This window comes from Haliaeetus albicilla, chromosome 25 (assembly GCF_947461875.1).
Source record: "Haliaeetus albicilla chromosome 25, bHalAlb1.1, whole genome shotgun sequence".
NCBI classification, from domain to species: domain Eukaryota; kingdom Metazoa; phylum Chordata; class Aves; order Accipitriformes; family Accipitridae; genus Haliaeetus; species Haliaeetus albicilla.
In genome coordinates this window covers 17,327,981-17,346,872 of record NC_091507.1, presented here as the reverse complement: position 1 = coordinate 17,346,872, position 18,892 = coordinate 17,327,981, and the positions used below count along the sequence as shown (strand labels likewise).

Below are 18,892 nucleotides of genomic sequence, written 5' to 3'. Positions count from 1 at the left end.
CGCACGCTATTGGCCGGGGCGGGCGGGGAGGAGCGCGGGGGATTGGCTGACGCCGGGCGGGGGCGGGGCGGCCGCGCGGCGGCCGGTGGGGCCGGTAGGGGGAGCCCGGCGGCGCGCGGCCGCGGCGGGCCCGCCTCCCCGCGCGCAGCGGGGCGGGGCGGGGCGGGGCGAGGGCGGAGCTCCTCCCCTCTCCGCGCCGTGAGGGACGGGCCCGCTCCGGCGGGGCCCGGTTGCGCGGGCAAGGCCGCACCGGCAAGCGGGGCCCAGCGAGAGAGCTGGTGGGTGTCGGCCGCAACGGGGGTGTCGGCCCCGCGTGGGGAGCTGGAAAAACGCGATTCCCTTTGGCGGGCAGGAGGGGGCCGAAGCGGAGCCCCGCCCGCCGGGGCCGCCATCGGTGCCCCCGCTCCCTGCCCGGGTGTGGGTCCCGCGGTTCTCTTCTGGCCGAGGAACGCCTCGTCGCCGTTTCGGTTGACGACGGAACGGCGACGCGTTTGATGACGTCTCGCTGTGAGGTCATCCCATCGCTTTCTGAACGAAGGGGAGCCCCCAGCCCCCGGCATCGCCCTCCCCGTCACCACCCCGAAGGGGAGCACGGACACGTTCCGTGCCCCACGAGGGGTTGTGCGTCCCCCCGAGAGGGACGGAACCGAGGGGGACGCCAAGGCCGCGCGCCAGTCAGCGGCGGTGACAGCCTCGCCGTGCCGCCGGCGACGAAGGGAAGGGTGGTGGTCACCTGCTCTTGCTGCCCCGGCCTAAAGTGTCCCGGAGGGCAGCGCTCGCCCGGTTCTTCCATGGTCCGGTTCAGCGGAGAGCTACCGGCTTTGCCGGTGGGGTTCTCAGTGACGGCGAGCTGCGGTGGCGTGTGGCTGGAAGCCAGGGGTGGAAGAACATCCCTGTTGAGTGCGATGGTCTCTTTCACCAGCTTGTCTTTTGGAAGGGCATCTTGAGGGACAGCACGTCGGGCACAGCCTGAGGAAGGGCTGAGGGCATGGCCTGGAGGAAGAGCTTTCTGTGGTGTGTGCTGAGAGGAGGAGGGCTTGGAGGGTCCTGACAGCAGATGCTGCTTCTGCCGTCTTGATTGGTCTAGTATCGGTACTCCTCTCAGGTCACCCAGCCCGGAACACCTTGGCTTTCTAGTTAGCCATACTGGTGTGAGAGGCGGGATCCAGTTTCTAATACTAATTGCAAGCTAGCATTCTGCACATAGACCAAGTAATAGATTAGTTCCTTAATTCACATTATTGGTGGGAAAGAAACCAAGATCTGAAGAGATGTACAGGCTTCATGTACATACACAGATGTTAAAAAATGATGCCTTTGGGAAAAAAACAGGGTCTGCAGTCATGTGAGGTGTGATCTGGAAGCCTTGTTGATAGAGCAGCTGCTCACCAGCCGACTAGATCACAGTGAGAGGTCTGCTTGCAAGACACTCAGCTGGAACAGCGAAGCAGATGGAAGAGGATGCCAGTGAGCTTCCTGCCATGGCCAGCACAGTATTCAAGGAAATGAAGGAGTCCTTGGAATTTTGGGCCAATTTAGAATTTACTAACAACTGCAGCAAGGACTTTAATTGTAAGACTTAGGAAGAAGATCAAATTGCCAAGGAAGTAATCTGTGTAGGTGTGCGGTAGGGCTAGCTGGAGAACTTGGGAAGGCACGGACATGAAGAAGAGCTTTCCACCCTTACCTGTGATGAAGTGAGAAAAGAAGTCAAATATCTTCAGTCAAACAATGTGAAAGCTCAGTAGTTTAGAGAGAAAGACTCTGTGGGAGAAGGTTCCTCACAACTCATATGGATTTCTGTATAAATAGGTAGAAAGATGAACTTTGGCAGCTGACTCAAACGCTCAGTCTATGAGAAGACATTTCATTTTACAGAGGGGCTGAGGGTATACAGAACAGGCCAGCTTTGTCTTCCCCTCTGTCTTGCTGACGTGCAGAGAAATTGTAGTTCTCTGTTCGTGCCAGAGAGAGGTTTGGTTCTGCGGGGTCAAAGAGCCCTTGCAATAGATTGGGGAGGCGAAACTGTGTCAGTGGTCTGCAGAGTGGAAGAGGCCCAAGGGGCTGTTTCTGGGTCTCTTTTAAACCTGCTAGAGAGACTAGGAGTTACGGTTTGATACAAGGGTGTAAAAGACTTGAGAGAGTGATAGCTTATTAAAGCGAAACTAAGTTTTCCTGATAGGAGTGACTGAAAGAAACTCATGTGAGTAGCTGTGGCTATAAACGTCCGTAACTGTACACAAAAACATAGGATAATGTTCACCTAGCTCAGCGTCTTGTCCATGACTGCTAGCAGAAGCATCCAGCGGGGAAAGCACAGAATGATGCTTTCCCCTGTGTACACCTGGCTTCTGGCCATCTGCTGTTCAGGCACTTCCTGAGTCGAAGGTCGAATGCTCATCACTACAATTCCCAGCCCCAAGGAAATTTTTTTTCTTGAGCTCTTCTTACGTGCTCTATGAACCCATTTTTATTTTTGGCGTGCATAAAGCCCTGTGGCAATGGGTTCTGCAGTTTAAAAACTGTTGCTGTGCAAACCAGTACTTCCTTCTCCCCTCTGCTCATTGCTCATCATTCTGTGCATCTCTTGCCATGCCTTACCTCAGTTGTTCTCCCTAAGGACATATCCCCTTCTCTGGCATCCTCATTCTGCCATCCTTGTTGCCCTTCTCTCTTTTCTACTTCTGCCGTATCCTTTTTGAGAAGGGGGGACCAAACTTGCATCCAGTGTTCAAGCTGTGAGTGTCCCACAGATTTATACACCTTTATGAGCCCTGTTTACTTCTCTTTTCCTTTTTCATGTTTGCTCTTTTGAGCCATGAACCTGACACTATAAAAGAACTGTCCTCGATGACCTCCTCAGCAGTAGATAGGTAGCACCCACCACTACAAAAGGGGAGGATTCCTTCCTTTTCCACCCCACTCTTATTGCAGTATTTTAGTTTGTATTTATCAAATATTTGATATCACTACCATTTAATACAGTCATGCAATATTACAAAAATCCTCTGCAGCACCTTCCTGCCAGTTTTAGTTTTTACAGTCCTGAATGATTTTTGCTCACCAGGAAGCTTAGCACGTACCCGAGAAGAGTGCATCATCCGTCCCTTTACGCACACACGGAGAGGTTACTCCTCAGTCTCACCTTTGTGCACACAAGTTCTGGTCATTGCTGTAGTTTCATGCAATTTTCTCAGCACAGAAATTGGACTTGGTGGTTTATAGTTTGTTGGATTATCTCCATGGCCTTGTTAAAAATTGGTATCAGACTTGCCACCCTTATTTCTTTGGTACTGAGACCATTTTGATGAGCGGCTTGCACATCGCAGTCCATAGTTTAGCATCTTCATCCTTCAGCTGATAAAAATCTCTTGGGTGAATCCCATCTGGTCCTGGTGACTCATTTTATGCATTTCATTTCACATCTTTTACTGATGCTTCACTGTGAGACAGTTCTTTTCACTTGTACCCCATCAGTAAAGGTTCTTGTCTGGGAACACCTCCAAGATCCCATATAGAGATGTAAAGAATTAATATAGCTTTTCTCCTAATCCTTCCTTGAGGATTTTGTATGTTGCTCTCATATGTCAACCTCAGACTGGCAAGCAGATTTTCTGTTTCTGGTGTGCTGGCAAAAGTTGTATTTGTTCATTTTTGGGATGAAGTTTATGGTTAGAAATGATCACACCTAAAATTGTGCCTTAAATTGAGGGACAGTTTGCTGCGTGCTAATCCACAGTCAAAGAGACCTGTGATGCTTCTATCCAGGTGGTCTTTTTTGTACAGCCTGCTCCCAATAACAAATTCTGCTGAAGACAACAGAACAAAAAGACGAAATATCTTTAGAAAGAGAAAGCTGCCTCTTGTTTTCCTATAAATTTCAGAAATATAAGCCACTCTTGGATAATGTACTTACTGGAATAATGGATGTAGAATTGCAGAAATGGACTTCAGAGCAATAAGAAGTTTCCCCAATGACTGAGATAGCAAAAAAATTGTGACTCATACATGGCTAATGCAGCCATCTGAAATTATTCTACCCAAATTAAAAGGTTTCTGGGCAGAGCAGGAAAGCTAGCAGTTTAGAAGGTGGAATACTTTATAGGAAGTGGGATGGGCATAAGCACCAGTTGACAAAGGGAATTTTGAAGCCACAATGATTTTAAAACAGATTGCCATTTCAGGGTAGCAAAAATCTTAATCTAAGAAAACGATGGGGGTAAAATACCCTTGGGGCAGAAAGTGTAGTAAATGTTCTGCAAAAGAGTGTTTCTGTAACTGCACGGGGTGCTCTATTTTGTGAGCACATGAGTGTGTTGGATATTCTTGGGCTCAAAACTCGTGTAATGAAGAAGAGAGAGTATGTGATACTAGTGCAGACTCAAATAAAATGAGTTCTCACTCAGATTTGATTTCTGAAATGGATCACATTACACTCGAGGAGGAAGGTTGGGGCCCCAGCTACCCCAGTGGGTCTGGGGGGGGGGGGGGGGTCAGATTCCACAGGAGATGCATCACTGCAGCACAGTCTCATGGTGTAAAGGGAAGAATTCCGTTTTCTGCCTTTGCAGAACAGCTCCTCTGGGAGCAGGCTGAGCATATTCCATTTCTTTTAGATGGCTTATAGAATAGCTATTAAATGGTCAATAAAAGCATAAAATATACCTGTCATTCTTTATGTTTGGGTTTGAGTAAGAACCTCAGTAAAAATCATGCTTTGAGTTCCTAAAGAGGGATAAAGGGATTTATGCTATACTTAAATTACTGACCCTCAGTCTCTCTGTCTAACTCTGTCCTGTTGGCTCATAAATGCTAATACAGATACAGAGATTCCAGACTAAAAGTGACACAGACAATCTAGTCTGGCAGGTAACCCTTTGCAAATACAAATAAACCTTTACAAATTATTTCAGCATTAGTATGCAATTGTTTTAGAATTTAAATGAAAACCAGCCTTTGACAAATTGTCATTGTTACTGGAAAATTAGATCTACAACCAAAGAAGCACATTCAGTTTGATTTGATTTGATTTCCTGAGCTAAGGGAAAGGCTGTGTAATTCAGCTGTAGAAGTTGTTTTTCCTTCTTTCCTTATTAAAATTGATTATGTTATTGTTTGGTATTGTATTTTAGATGACAGCCAAGGAACATGAACTGCATTGTGGGCACTAGGCAAAAACTGCTAATGAAGGATCAATAGAAAAAGACAGCATTTGAAAGGAGAAAGAAGAAGTGGCAAAGAAGATGTATTAAATCAACTTGCTCTGCGGTAAGTATTTGAGTTTCTTCTAGCAAAGAGGCTGAATACTTAGGAAACGACTTCCACCAGCCTATCTTTTATCCCACATTTCATTTGGGAAGGACACAGTGGGAAGGAATTAAATCACACCTTAAAGTCAAAGGGTAGATTAAAGCACTTCCAGATTGTTCTGTTTATTCTCATGAGAATTCTCTCTTGTACACAAATTCCTTTCTATAATAATTTAAGTGACCCATCCCATCTACAGTGTGTTTTAAATAGCAACATATCAGAAAGAGGAAGGAGTAGGTGCATTTTGTATGCATCTCTTCATGTCCATCTTTCTAGCGACCTTTGCATGTTTTTCTTCCTAGTTCATCTCTTCAATTCAGAACACAAGACAGGACCACCAATGCAGAAACAGATTTTGTTATTCCTGGAGCAATCAACAGTATTGGCATGCTAACAATGCCTAAAAGCCTTCCTGAGTAACTGTATGAGAACACATCTCCACTTGTTAGTCAGACCTCAAAGGTGCCAAGGGTTCTTGCATCAGTTTGAAGAGCGCTTAAGAAACACCAAAAATATCATCACATGAGTGCTGAACACTGGGTGGCTTAGAAATAAACATGTTTGTTGCTGAAATCTTTTAACTGCTGTGAATTTTAGTGATACCTCTGCATTTTGAGCCAGTTTTCAAATGGTGGATGCTCACACATGTAAATTAATGTTAGTCCACTCACTTGGTTTCTTGAGTGTTAGACACTTCCAGAAGAAATGGCGCTTTGGCCCCATTTAAAATCAATGGTGAAACTCCAGCAGGGTCATATTGGCACATAAAAGCAGCATACTGCGTGGCTATTTGCATATACATCTTTCCGTAGACCCTTCTTCTGACTAGGAAACCCTTCCCTGATAACTCAGAAATATTTTTTTTCCTCAAAAAATTATTTGAAGCAAAACGATATTTTCATTTGTCCTTTCTACTTACTGTTTAATCAGACAGGGATTTTTTTAAATCCATCTGTAATTCTAAAATAGCTGAGCATGTGTTTTGTGTAAAAACGTTCAGTATATTCATTGCTCGGGAACTCTTTACTGTGAACTTTAATCTGAGCACTCAGCATTTTTAATTTGAGCTATGCAATTGCACATCTGACTCAAATGGGACTATTTCCGTTCCGTGGCTTGATGATTTATGCTTTATGTTTCTGTTTTCATCCAAAATCAATTTCAGTTGAATCTTTACCTATGCAGATAAAATTGCAGGAGGAAGGACTTTATGCTTAAGCTACAAATTTGAAGTCCACCTTCTGGAAGAGTATTCGATAATTCAGAGCTGATTAGAGAGCTTTTGTCCAGGAAGTGGGAGATTCAGGTCCTCCTTCTTCCTCTGCCCACAGGGTTTTAAACTGCAGCCCAGGCTATGCCTGTTAGGAGCAGAGGGGAGTGTTCATCTCCTCTGGCTGAGGTTACTTTGCTTTGTTTACAGGGATTAAAGATTCACTGGGAGGGAAAGGGAGCAAAAGCAGAGTCTGATGGGTTTAGTGGGAGTGTGCTTGGTGAGACGCAGGATGGTGGTCTGTGTTCTAGTCCTGTTCCAGGAGCAAGGCAAACATGCTCCATGGCAATCGGGTATAAAAGCATAAAAATACATGTGTGTAGGGACTGGAAATCTGTTGTCCCTCTTGCCCATTTCAACTCCCAGCCATTGGGAGAGTCACTTCTTCCCATTCTTTCCCTTTAGAAAGAAAATTTCAGAAATTTAGTAAAGAAAATTTTTTTTCTTTCTGTCTCTCATGTATATAATTGTATGTGTACATACTTATTCATGCATAAACATACACACTTATATTTAAATATTAAACCAAAAGCTTCTCATTAGAAATCTGTTTCAGACAGGGAAGAAGTAGGTTAGAGTATCTGATGATGTGACACTTTTCCACATGACATTTGACCAGAAAGATGCTTGGAAAAGCTAATTTATAAATGTGCTTTTAGGACCTAATACAATCCTTTTGTGCAAGAAGGCAAAATGTCAGTAGTATTTTTAGGAGCATCACTGAGCATTGTGGTACAGTGGTATATACAGACCAGGCAAAGAGAGAACCTCAAACTGCAAAGACCCATTTAGGAAAGTATCTTTAAAATTATTTGACGATTTTGTTTGCCTCCAGCAGTGGTGCAGCTCTGCTCATTTGTCTGTATCCCGAGTTCTGCGTCATTAATTTTCTCACGTTCCCATATGTTTCAAACACCCAGTGAGCTCTTTGCAGCTTCCTTTCCAAGTGCCTACAAAGTTTCTCTTGTGCCTGACTCTTTATTGCCTTCTAAGTATGCTGCACATCCTCAAAGTTTCTTGTTATTCATCTCATCTCCTGTTCTATGCTGAAAGCTTTTAAATACATTTTAATGATGCATAACAGCAATATAATGAGCCTAATAGCATGCTATTGATTTTCATTTGAAACACCAACATTTTAACATTTCAGTAGCCTTTTAACAGTGTGTATATTTAATGTGATTCAAAGACAAGGCAAATGCAACACTATCTCTCTACCAAAAAAAAATCCACAATCTCTATCTACCGAAGGTCTCCTCACCTCACCCACAATCTGTTTGTTGCAATCAGCTGCATTAGAAGTATATAATTTCCAGTGTCTTAAAACAAGCAAGCCCTAATCCTTGTTATAAGGAAATAAAAGGGAAAAACACAAAATTACTGTATCCAGACACAGCTTTGCTTATCTGCTCTGGTCATGGTGAAGATACTAATGATCCACATCCAGTCAGTGCTGTCAGAGAATGCAATGCATTAGCTCCGTAGCAAAGTAAACTGCCCAAGGATGCCCTCTGGACAGGAGATAGCTGAGTTATGGGACGCCCTAACTCAGGCTAAGTGGGTGGGCTAAGAAACACAAAAAGAAAAATGAAATGAGCAAACATACATATCAACGTAAGATAAGATAGCAGTTCCCTTTTGATGAATAACTCAGTAGTTACATCCTAGGGAGAGTTTTGTTTTCAGGAGAGGTTTCTGAGAAGTCAATGAGCAAGATGTGAAGCAGCCAAACAGTGCCCTGACTAGCCTGAGTGTGTGGCTACTTGGACATAAAACTAAGAGCAGCATTGCCAGGCTGCACCAGCCATGTATTTTCCTTGTGTTATAACTAAAGACCTTCTTTTTCCAGTGCTGTGACATGGTTTGTCAGGGAGTGTTTATAACAAACAAATAACAGTCAAGTTTGCATCAAGTATTAACCTTACCCTTCTGGCTTTTCACAGCATCACTCATATTCTTTACATACCAATTATCTGTACAGCAACATAAATGTGCATGACACAATCAAGATGTTAAGAAATGCAGTTTCTGCCCTGTAGGTTGATTGAACCCATGTAAGGTAATGGAGAGAGAGAAAAGCAAAGGACCAGGGAAACAAGGAAGACTTACGCTTTTGCAAGGTCTTCGTTTTGCTTGCTTTCCCAATGTGCAGCTGTTGGTTTGTAACCACATCAACCAAGAGGATCATCTGACAAGTCATGACTCAGACTTTATTGCAGTTGAGTATAATTAGACAGGGGGGTTGCTCTTGAGCTTAAAAAAAAAAAAAAAAGAATCAGCTGCTTTGATTACCATTTTGTTCAGATGTTTTTCCAATCTTTGTGCTTTTCTTTCAAGATCATGATGCAAGTGAGGTCAGGAGCAAAATTTCTGAGAACATGTAAGTGATTTTGGAGTCTAAGGTGCTCTTTGAATTAGTAATACTTCCCAGTGTGCAAGTTAGTCTGAAATTAAGATACACCATTCTCAGAGGTTACCTAAAAAATTCAAAACATTTTAGCAAAAAAGGTACCCAAGACAGGCATAGGCACATGTTTTGTGATTAAAATGTAAGTAAAGTTCTATTTCTGCCTGTACCAGAGACACTGACTTCTAACTAGTGACAGAGGTGATCAAGAAGGCCATCTTCATTTGGTTGACAAATTTGGAAATGGGAAAAATAGTCTATCTTGAATAGATGGTGGTAGTAATGAGTAACTGCTGAAAGCAGAAGAGCGGAGCATGGGTTTTAAACCAGTCTGAGAAGAAATCTCAAATACATATAACTGAAGACAGAAGAAAAGGCTGTTACCTTTTTATTTAAGATAGGTCACATGAACGGTCTCCTGGAAGTACCTAATTCTCTTGGCTGGTGGCAGAGGGATTGTAGAATGGTTAGCTCAGGTGTCACATATTTGACCTCTAAGTTAGGACAGATCAGTCCCATCCTCTGGAGAAGCAAGGTCAAGTTGGAAGCTGAGTGGAGGCTAACTCCTGGTAAGAGCCCCAGTTATACCTGCAGGCAAGATATATGTTCCTTTTCTTATCTTCCAATGGTGTGTTGCATCCCTTTTTCCCAGACTGTGCTGGTCTTTCCTGTTTTAAACATAAATTCTTCAGGACAAGGACTGCCTCTAGTGACAGTCCTCAGTACAGCATTTGCTGGGACTGCACAGTATCCATGTAATGGAAATTGTAGCATGTCTCAGAAAGAAGGTGCTTCCATGCATAGGCCATTGAAGCAAAAACTAAAAGGTAGTGCAAAAGCAAAGGAGATGATAGACAATACAAGTGCATCTGTTCTGCCAACCTGCCATGAGGGAAGTCACCCTCGGCTCCTGCTGTACGAACCATTCTCTTTTTTTGATGTTATGTCAGCACTCGTGTCTCGCAACAATCAGAAGTTTCTAGAGGATGTGGAACTGCTTTGTTCCCTGTTAAGTGTGACTATAAAAGCCCAAGTCCACAATGCTGCCAGTTCAATGAAACCGAAAGGTAGTAAATTCAAATCTTGTAAACAAAAAGCAGTTTACATACAGCATGCATAAAAAGAACTTACTGCCACAGATTATCAGTGAGGCCAAGGTTGTAAGGAGGCATACAACATTTTCAAAGATAACAAAATATCTAGAGTTCATGCAGGAAAGGAGAAATTTAGAAGGCGTATAAGTGCTTCTTCAGCTTACACAATCTGTTAATGATGGATGAGACCTTCTTGGGGAGTATTTCCTCTGAAGTAGCTAGTCTTGGTCACCGTCAGACAGGAATGTCTAGACCATAAATCTGATCAAATATAGCAATTTCCATGTCGCTCACTTACACCTGAGAGAGTCTGCTGACTTCAAAGTGCATGAAGGGTTTGGTCTTAAGCACATCATCCATCACTGGTGCCGAAAAAGTACATTCATTCTGTGATGGTGTGAAAAATTGCCCAACAGGCATTTGGTTTGCAGGCGAATGATGTATACACATGGGTAATGTGGTGTCACTGTACAAGACCCTGCATGCGTTGCTGTGCTGTCGTATGCCTAAAAGGACCCCTAGTTTTGAAATTCACGCACCTCCTGCTCTTCCTTTTAATTCTTTGCTCAAAATCCAGTGCAAACTTCCTCTCTCATCCTGACTATTTATAAGTACACATAGAAACAAATGTTTTGTAAAGATGTGAGAGACATTCTGCTTTATTCCCAGGGGCAAATAAAGCCTTTTATTTTTAGCCCAGTTTCCTAAGGAAATGAGACTGATGCAATCACATTGTCTATTTGTCTGTCTATCAAATCAGCCCCCTTCCCCCCTTCCCTCTCCCCATCAACTTCTCACCATTAATCTTTTCCAGCCAGATCTGACAGAAAGGCAAAATTCTTTCAGAACTCTTAAATGCATGTAAGTTTTATGAAAATCAGTGGCTGGGCCAGAGAAGAGATCTCATCAATTCCCTCACTGGAGAATAAAGTACTGGTTGAATTCAGTGAGTAGGCAGCAACACGCTGGCAGTCCAAAGGGGCTGAATCCAAAGGGACTGAATGTTAAGGTCGTGTTCTGGGGAGCTTCTTCAGTGGTGGCTCAAGGAACAACCTTGGGAAAGAAATGCAAAACCAGAGCTAGAGAAGTGGTCATCGCTGTCTTTGCCATTACCCGACAAGGGTTTCCCAGGTAATTCCTGTCATGGAAAATAGTATACACTGGAGAAATAGGGACAGGTTCACATCTAACCACTCAGTTGATAACCCCATTGCAAGTGCACATGCTGCCTCAAATGAAGACTGCAGATTTGCCAATATATTAAGTTGTGGGCAGTCTCTGAGTTTTTCTAGTGCCACTGTTGGGAGACGTTTACCTTCCAAACGTACCAAGTATGTTCAGACCAAGGCAGAAGAGCAGCCTGTCCCCTGGCTGCCTGACCATCTGCCTTTTCCACTGTAAGATACGGTCCTGAGCAGGATGTGTGTGTTTCTGTGTTGGAGGGAAGTATGTAGCATAATTATTTATTTACTCTACCTGTGTTTGCAGTGATGTCTGGAAAATAGTCCAGATGCCCGAGAAATAGTCTAAAGATAAAGCTAAGATTATAAGCCTAGTGAACATGAGTTGTATGAATGGAAATATGTTCCATTGTGACTTATATATTCTCTTATATTTCAGCATCACAGCATTGTCCTCTGTGGCCTGTATTTTAAGTCTAAGTAGCAATGGAAGTGCATAAACACCTTGGAGATATGTAGCATGATGCCACATTAGGGGAGAAGGGCAGACAGGTAAAAGGAAAAGCAGTTCTGGTTTTCAGACAGCTTCTCCAACTTAGTCTGACATCTCCTCATGCCTTCCTAGCATCCTTATTGTGATGTTTGAGAATTTTTTTTAATGGAGAAATTGGTAGGATCATTTAAGAGACTAAGCTTCCTTTAGTTCCTCCCTATTCACTAATATGCTGGTCAGCAGATAGTGTTTAAACATCTTTTTAGCAAATAGATAAGGTCTCTTGTCACAGCTCTGGGAAGCAGCTTTTTCTGTTAGGGAATAGCAACAAGTCAGTACCCTAAAAACGTACTTAAACCAGCGTTGGTGACATGCCTTTTCTTCAGTTGCCCCACCCTTCTTCACTGAACTGAAATTCTTTCAAGCTTAAATCTGAAGTATCTGAGCATCTGGAAACTACTGTCTTGCAAGGGAATCAGAACAGGCTAATGGGTAGAGATGAGATAAAAAAGATGCCACAGAAGCAATGACCCTGTTGTGATGAACAATGTAAATAAGAAAATTCTCTTCTCCCCTCCCCCATTACCAAAAAACCAAGAATACAGTTTCCTTCTTAGATAAGATGACAAGGCAGGAATCTGTTGGGGGGGGAATAAAGGTTCCCTGTTCTCCTGCAAGTGCTTAGTGATTTTGGACACAGATCCAATTTTTTTTCACATGTGGTTGGCCTTGGAGTGCATGGGAAAGGAAGAAGAGTCAAGAAATACCTACAGCATGAAAGCCTTCCTCTCACATACACAAAGTATGATGTACACAAGCGCACAAGTGTGCTACTTGCAATACAGAGCTATGAGACCCTGTGGCATCCCTGATTTCTCTTGCTGTCCCTGCCTATAACAGAAAACTGGCGTCCTTAACTGACACCCTCACAGAAGCTGTGAAGGTCCAGAGTGCTGTGGTAGCACAAATGGCATGGAGCACACTGGCATCCAAACAAGTTTGAAGGCTGAGCCATTTTGCCTTCAGCAACTGAAACCATTCTGCAAGTATTTAATATATAATTAAACCTTCTTTTCCCATAAGGTGATCTGACCTCAGCATATAGCTTTGCATGCTGGGACAAAAGATGGTGAAGTGGGTCAAATAATGTAATGACAGGCAGAAACATTCTATTTGTAAGTATATCATTGGAAATAAACTGAGTCCTTTTTCCAAAGGGGAAACCCTAGCTTTCCTCGGGATCCCTGTTTCATGCACTATGCATCCCGTGCTTGTGTCCATAAATGTTTCCCTGTGATCAGCCACCATCTGCAGATCTATGTCCCTGACTGCCAATCATTCCTGCTTTCTTGCAGAGATCACACCAAGGACAGACGCGTGCAGTCAGTGTAGCTGGAAAAGTGCACTCTGCCTCAGCCAGCTACTATTTCACATGTATTAGCCACCGGAGCCTGTGGTTTGGCATCAGCAACCACAGCACAAACATCTTACTATCACAGCATTAGAAGTTGTCTAACCAACATGAAAATGGTTACCTAGACCTGGCATGGCCATCTCCCAGTTAGTATTGATGACCCATTCGTGCACTGGCCCCTCTCCCTGGTTTATTATAGCACCTCTGGGTCAGAGTAAGCTCTTCACAGGGCTCCATGAAGGCGGCTTTCCCTGCACAATAACTCTGTAGCTGCTGCTCATCACCCCTACTCTAGATCTTGATGCAATTTCACAACCCTGTGGCACCAGAGACCTCAGCTGGTGAGGGCTGAGGCAAACAACAGCCATCTCCAATTCTGCTGCATCAGCAGCACCATTTCTTTGCCAGGAGCTATCACCATCAAGTAAGGGTTAAAAACACCACTGCTGAAATTCCTTTCATGGCCAGAGCCTTCTGTGTGCATCCTTCTGAAATAACATCACAGTCCAAAACAGGAACAGCTCATTCAATGGTGCGGGATCCATGCCTGGGCAGCAGCTGGAGAGGACACAAGGGAGAAAATGCTGAATCAGAAGTATTTTATTTTTGGTAGTTCAATAATGGACTAGGAATGTCTGTGAGCAGGAATTGAGGAAAGACAAACGCGTCTTTCCGCAGCACGTGGTGAAACAGTTCCTTAGGTAGCTCATACCGGTGATGCTTTGAAGTCCTAGCTACCCTCCCAAAACTCCTCGCGTGGACTTGCATATAGAACTGTGAATCAAATGTGTGCTTTGGGGCAAGTTTGGTTTGTCTGGGTATCCACACCCACATATGTAAGCCAGGGTAAATGCTACAGCGAGAAGCGGGCAGAGGTGTAACTTGCCAGAGCTCCAAATGTGTGGCAGAACTGAAAGCATCAGGTTTCCCCGCGTCCTAGGGCTGCTCCTCAGCCAAAAAAGGGCAAAGCAGTAATACAATTAGCTTGATTTCAGTTCCTCTGTTAGCTCACTGCTTTCTCCATGTAGGTATACAAAGTGCCTGTACACATGTACGTGTTCCTGTATTTTTGTAGATATGTTCTTTGTCTTTAGGAGATGGCATGCCCCAGCAAGCTCCTTGGTTTACAACATCCTTCCTCTGGCCAGAAGGAGTTACTGCAGCTTCCACAGGCCATGCTGGGGCAGAGTAAACTTTATCTCACATTGGCACGAGGTAGATGGGCTGAGAGCTACTATAGGATAGATCAGTAGCATGAAAATGCTCCTAAAAATGTCTTTGTGTTAAGGTCCTGAGTCTTGTTGCTGGAGAACATAAGCACTTCTGAGAAAAGCCACTGTGTCCTCAGAAGACTTGATCTGTACTGTGAATGGATCGAGTCACATATACCTACCACTGTGAGTGCAACCTTGTAAAAAGGAGCACAGAGAAATGCCAGTACTGTACTTAGATAAATGGTTTCGACAGGAAAAAGTGAGTTTGCTCAGTGCAGTTTATTTACGATCTGAACATTCAGAGCATTTCAAATGTCTACTTGATCAACAAAGGAAAAAAACAACTCTGTATTTACATAGTCTTGTACCAACCTCCCCATTCCCATAACTCTTAAGCCTGTGGCTAATTTCAGCTAACGGAGAGAGAGGGGCAGAGGCCTGGAAGAGATGGAGCTGTACAAGCTCCATCAGCTGGAAGCTTGGTGGCGGAGAAGGGGTCTACTGTGGAGTCTGCCCTCATTTTTGCTCTTTGGTCCCTCAAGTCTAACCAATTTTCATGCTCTCAGTTCTTGGCCGCTCTGCACCTATGTTCCGGACCAGCTGGCCTCAGCATGGAGGCCTTGGGAGGGAGTCCAGGACCACGCTGGAAGGAGGGGAGACAGGAGGTATTGGGAGAAGGGGGGACTGAAGATGTAAAGGCAACGTGGGGATCTGGGGAGGGGGTGCAGGGAGACTGTTACAGTAAGGGAAGGCAGAGAGGAGAGCAGAGGCTGTTACAGGTTTTGCTGGTTCTGCTGCTCACAAAATCCCCTTCTTTGACAAGTGAAAGGAATGTGAAGGTGCAAGACAACAGGAATTAATAAATAATCAGTAATAGTCAGTGCTTTTCAATTCTGAGCCTTTTATAAACATTAATGAATCTTCATGAGCTGTTGGAGAGGTATTTAAGCCATATTCCATTTTCATAGATAAGGAGATGAAAGCTCTGGCTTAAGTCCAAAGTTTTCAAAAGCAGAAACTACTTTTAAGAGCTCTTCTCAACACTTAGCACCAGAACTCCAAAGGGATTGATTTCACAGTTGCCGTCATTGTCAACTGTATGCCGATTACTTCTGCAAAGCTAGGTCTAAACCTGTGCACTCAAAAGCAGCAACAGCTTCTGAAAATTCAGGCGCTGTTGGCTTGTTGGGTTTTCCCAAAGTATGTAAGGAGAGACTGATTTATGAGAGAAATAAATATGTAAAAACATTTTAATTTGTTACTATTGCACCATGACAAGAATGGAAACAAACACTTTGTGGGCTTAAGACACTTATAAAAAGGGCAAAGTAAAACTAAGATTAAAAGACTTCCAAGCAAACCCATTCATCCGTGCAAATGGGAAGGGAAGCAGAGCATGTTTTCAGTTCTTTCTACATCTCCCATAAAGACTAGCCAGATGGTTTGGGTGCATTTCTGTGTGTGATGAATATTTTATTCCTGAAAGGAATAGAAAACATGGACATGTATGTCGTCACCAGCTTCGCTGAATTGAGGGAAAAACAATGCAGGACTTGATTAGAAACCATGTGAATTGGTAGTCCGGAAAAAAAATATGTTTATAGCAGTATAATAAAAAAAGGAAGAGAGAGTTATAGTTATTTTCTTTGAGATGATGCATTCCCAACTTTAATTGTTCTGTGGCCATGTTTGTTTCAAAGACTAATGTCTTGTTTGCTTACCTGAAAAAACATGGGTGCTGAAGAAGCCTCCAAATTCTGTTGAAATGGTGGGTGTCATGTTTAAATTAGCCAGCAGCCAAAACAGGAGGCAATCACGGAGCTTTCACACAGAATATAGCAGTGAGGTAGAAGCAGAAATGCAGTACTGATAAAGAGAGCAGGTTCAAACCCAGTCCTAGGCATGTGGAGCTCAGTTCCTACCCGGCAATATCAGCGATGCGCCAAGTACACTCTCAGCATAACCTTGAGTGTCATAGCAGATCAGTGGGAAGATGTAAGAATCACAACAGAAATGCTCCTTTGGGGATCCCGAGTGCACAGAAATGAGTAAAAAATTGCCAGAAAAAAATTATCTTAAAGGGTACCTCAAAGGAACTCACACATTTTAAAACTTGTCTCAAAGCGCTGACACTTCTGTGACAATCAGGTTTGCGCTGTGACACAGTTTTGCCACTCCTGCAGCTGCAGCTCCCCACGGGTGGTTCGAAATCCTCAGGAGGTGAGCAGAAATGGTAGTTCCTCCCTACGCCTTTTTGCTGCACCGCTGTGCCCAGCCCCAGCACCACCAGCAGCCACGGCACGCTCACCCCGACGCTGCTCGGGTGGTAACGTGGCTTTGAGCCCTATGGTGGGAGATGCCGACTCCCCCCAGCTGCCAAACGGGTGGGCAGGGTTCACAAAAATGGAAAGCGGTAGAGTTTTATGTGGCTTCAAGATGGTCGTAGAGTCCCCGTGTGCGCAGGGTTATGAGAAATCCCATGGAACAGGAGTACGGCATCAGAGCCCGCTGCATATAGGCAGGATGGAGACCGTAATAACTTAAAGGGAGATGATATACTTTCATGTGTTTCTGTTCTGCAACTCTTGTGTGGCTTGAGTTCTCTGACTGAGAAAAAGGCATGGTTATTTCATGATTTCAAAAAGGTCTTTCTGTTTACATGGACGATATTTCAGGGGATGGTTGAAGGAAAAACAGGGTAAGCACTTAAAGGAAATCTTTAAAACAACAAGAACCTCTGGCTTCAAGTGCAGCAAAGCAAAATGGAAACTCTGCCAGCTTCCTAGGCCTTACTTATAGCTAAGGCAGGTTGTACTCAGATCCAGCAAAAGGCAGCTGTGGTAGAAATACCCCTGCCCATCTTTATACAGAAACAAGATGGGGCACTATAAACAATGCTGGCATACTTTTGGAGGTGGTTTGGGTTTTGGGTTTTTTTCCCAAATCACCTAACTATTGCTGAACTCCTGAAGACTTTTTGATCTTGGAAGATGAATTAGTATGAGGATTTTGGATCAGGAAACAGCCCTGGAGGAAGCTGCTGCTAACACTGGCCGCTCCACTTCAGGCTTCCTTTGAGACTGCCTAGCACAAGTGAATGCCAGCAGCTACGCTTTCTGTAGCATGTTAGTGCAGCAATACCTTTTTCCTATCAAGGTCATTTGCTTTCGCTGCTGAAACACCACCGCTCTACAGAAAATTGCAATTAGAAAACGAGCAGGTCGCAACCTCCATTTAGCAAGTTTTGTCCTCTCTGCTCTGGGCTTTTCACCTTGTCACAGGTTATGGAGCCTTTGCACCTTTACTTCTGATTCTGCCACCTTTGTTCTTGGCATCACTAATTTGCTGTCTTGTTCAAGATCTCGTATCACCAAGTTTAATTCATTACATTCCAAAGGGTATCAAAACCACTGGCTGCTTGCTTCATTCTCCTTAAAGAGTGCCAGTGCATTTTAGGAGGCCAGCTCTTCTGTTCCCACTACACTATAGTGACTATGCCATGTCAAAAATAAATGGTATTCTTGGTATGCAGTTTCTTATATAGGGCTTGACATTCCCCTCCTTTTGTACCAGAAGAATTTTAGTGTCTTATTTCAATGTCAAACTGGGTGATATATAAAAGGGAGGGTTCTATCCATAGCTATGTCTTTGAGCATGAAAATGCCTCTGAGACGAGGGGTCAAGGCCCCTGGAGGACGGACAGGGAGGGGGGTATCCTGGGCGGTAATATGAGAAGTACCTTCTTCTTTCCATCACACCAGAAGTCATCAACAGCATCTCCTCTTGGCTTCCGAAGGGTCATTACCAATGGGGTTGGGCAAGCTGTGATGAAGAGAGGTCTTCTGCACCTACTGAAGGTGGAGAGGAAAGCAGGCGTAACTCAACTCTGGCAGAGTGCAGAAGCATTATTAAACACTGGTGGGGGGGTGTCAAGTGATTGGCAGGGCAAGTCATGGTCACACTCCTCTGCTGTCCTTTGCAGAAACAGTGGCCATGAAGCCCCTGCCTGGGTTTCCCCTCTATCACCTGCGTGCTCTGCAGGGATTTGCTGGATGTGAGTATAGGGCTAAGGGACTGTTTTTTCCTCCAGTGTTTTGGAGATCTAGAAGTTGAGTGAGACAAGAAAAAAGTTGGAGAATTACTGCCTTAAACCACATGTATGTATTATTTTAATTACATGTCCTGAGAGAGGCTTAGGAAATGCTTATCAAACACCTTGAAATATGATAGCCCTTCCAGTATCACCGTAACTGTGTGGTTCCCAGAAAAGGTTTGGCAGTCCTAAATTGCAGAAGTGGGTTTTGCAACTGGAAGTCAGGGAGTGATGCTGGAAGTAAAACAAGAAGTGGAATCAGCAGCACAAACATTTTGGACATTGCTGTCCTAAATAGTTCATCCAAAGACCTAGTACTTGAATGAGTTCAGCCAGTTGAAATAAAAAAATGCACATTATAATGTTGTTGACAGGGAAAAAGCCATGAAATATTATTGCATAAAACTGTGAGTCAA

At 44.0% G+C, this 18,892-nt stretch overlaps 1 protein-coding gene and 1 long non-coding RNA gene across 2 annotated transcripts in view; one reads left to right on the top strand and one right to left on the bottom strand.

The window, feature by feature from the left end:
* Positions 1-18,892, bottom strand: part of MAP4K4 (mitogen-activated protein kinase kinase kinase kinase 4) — a 383,820-nt gene that overhangs the window by 308,561 nt on the left and 56,367 nt on the right. The window lies entirely within an intron of this gene.
* Positions 172-5,891, top strand: LOC138681891 (uncharacterized). The gene is made up of 3 exons (XR_011322091.1): positions 172-278; positions 5,133-5,268; positions 5,613-5,891. It is a non-coding gene; the product is annotated as an uncharacterized lncRNA (long non-coding RNA).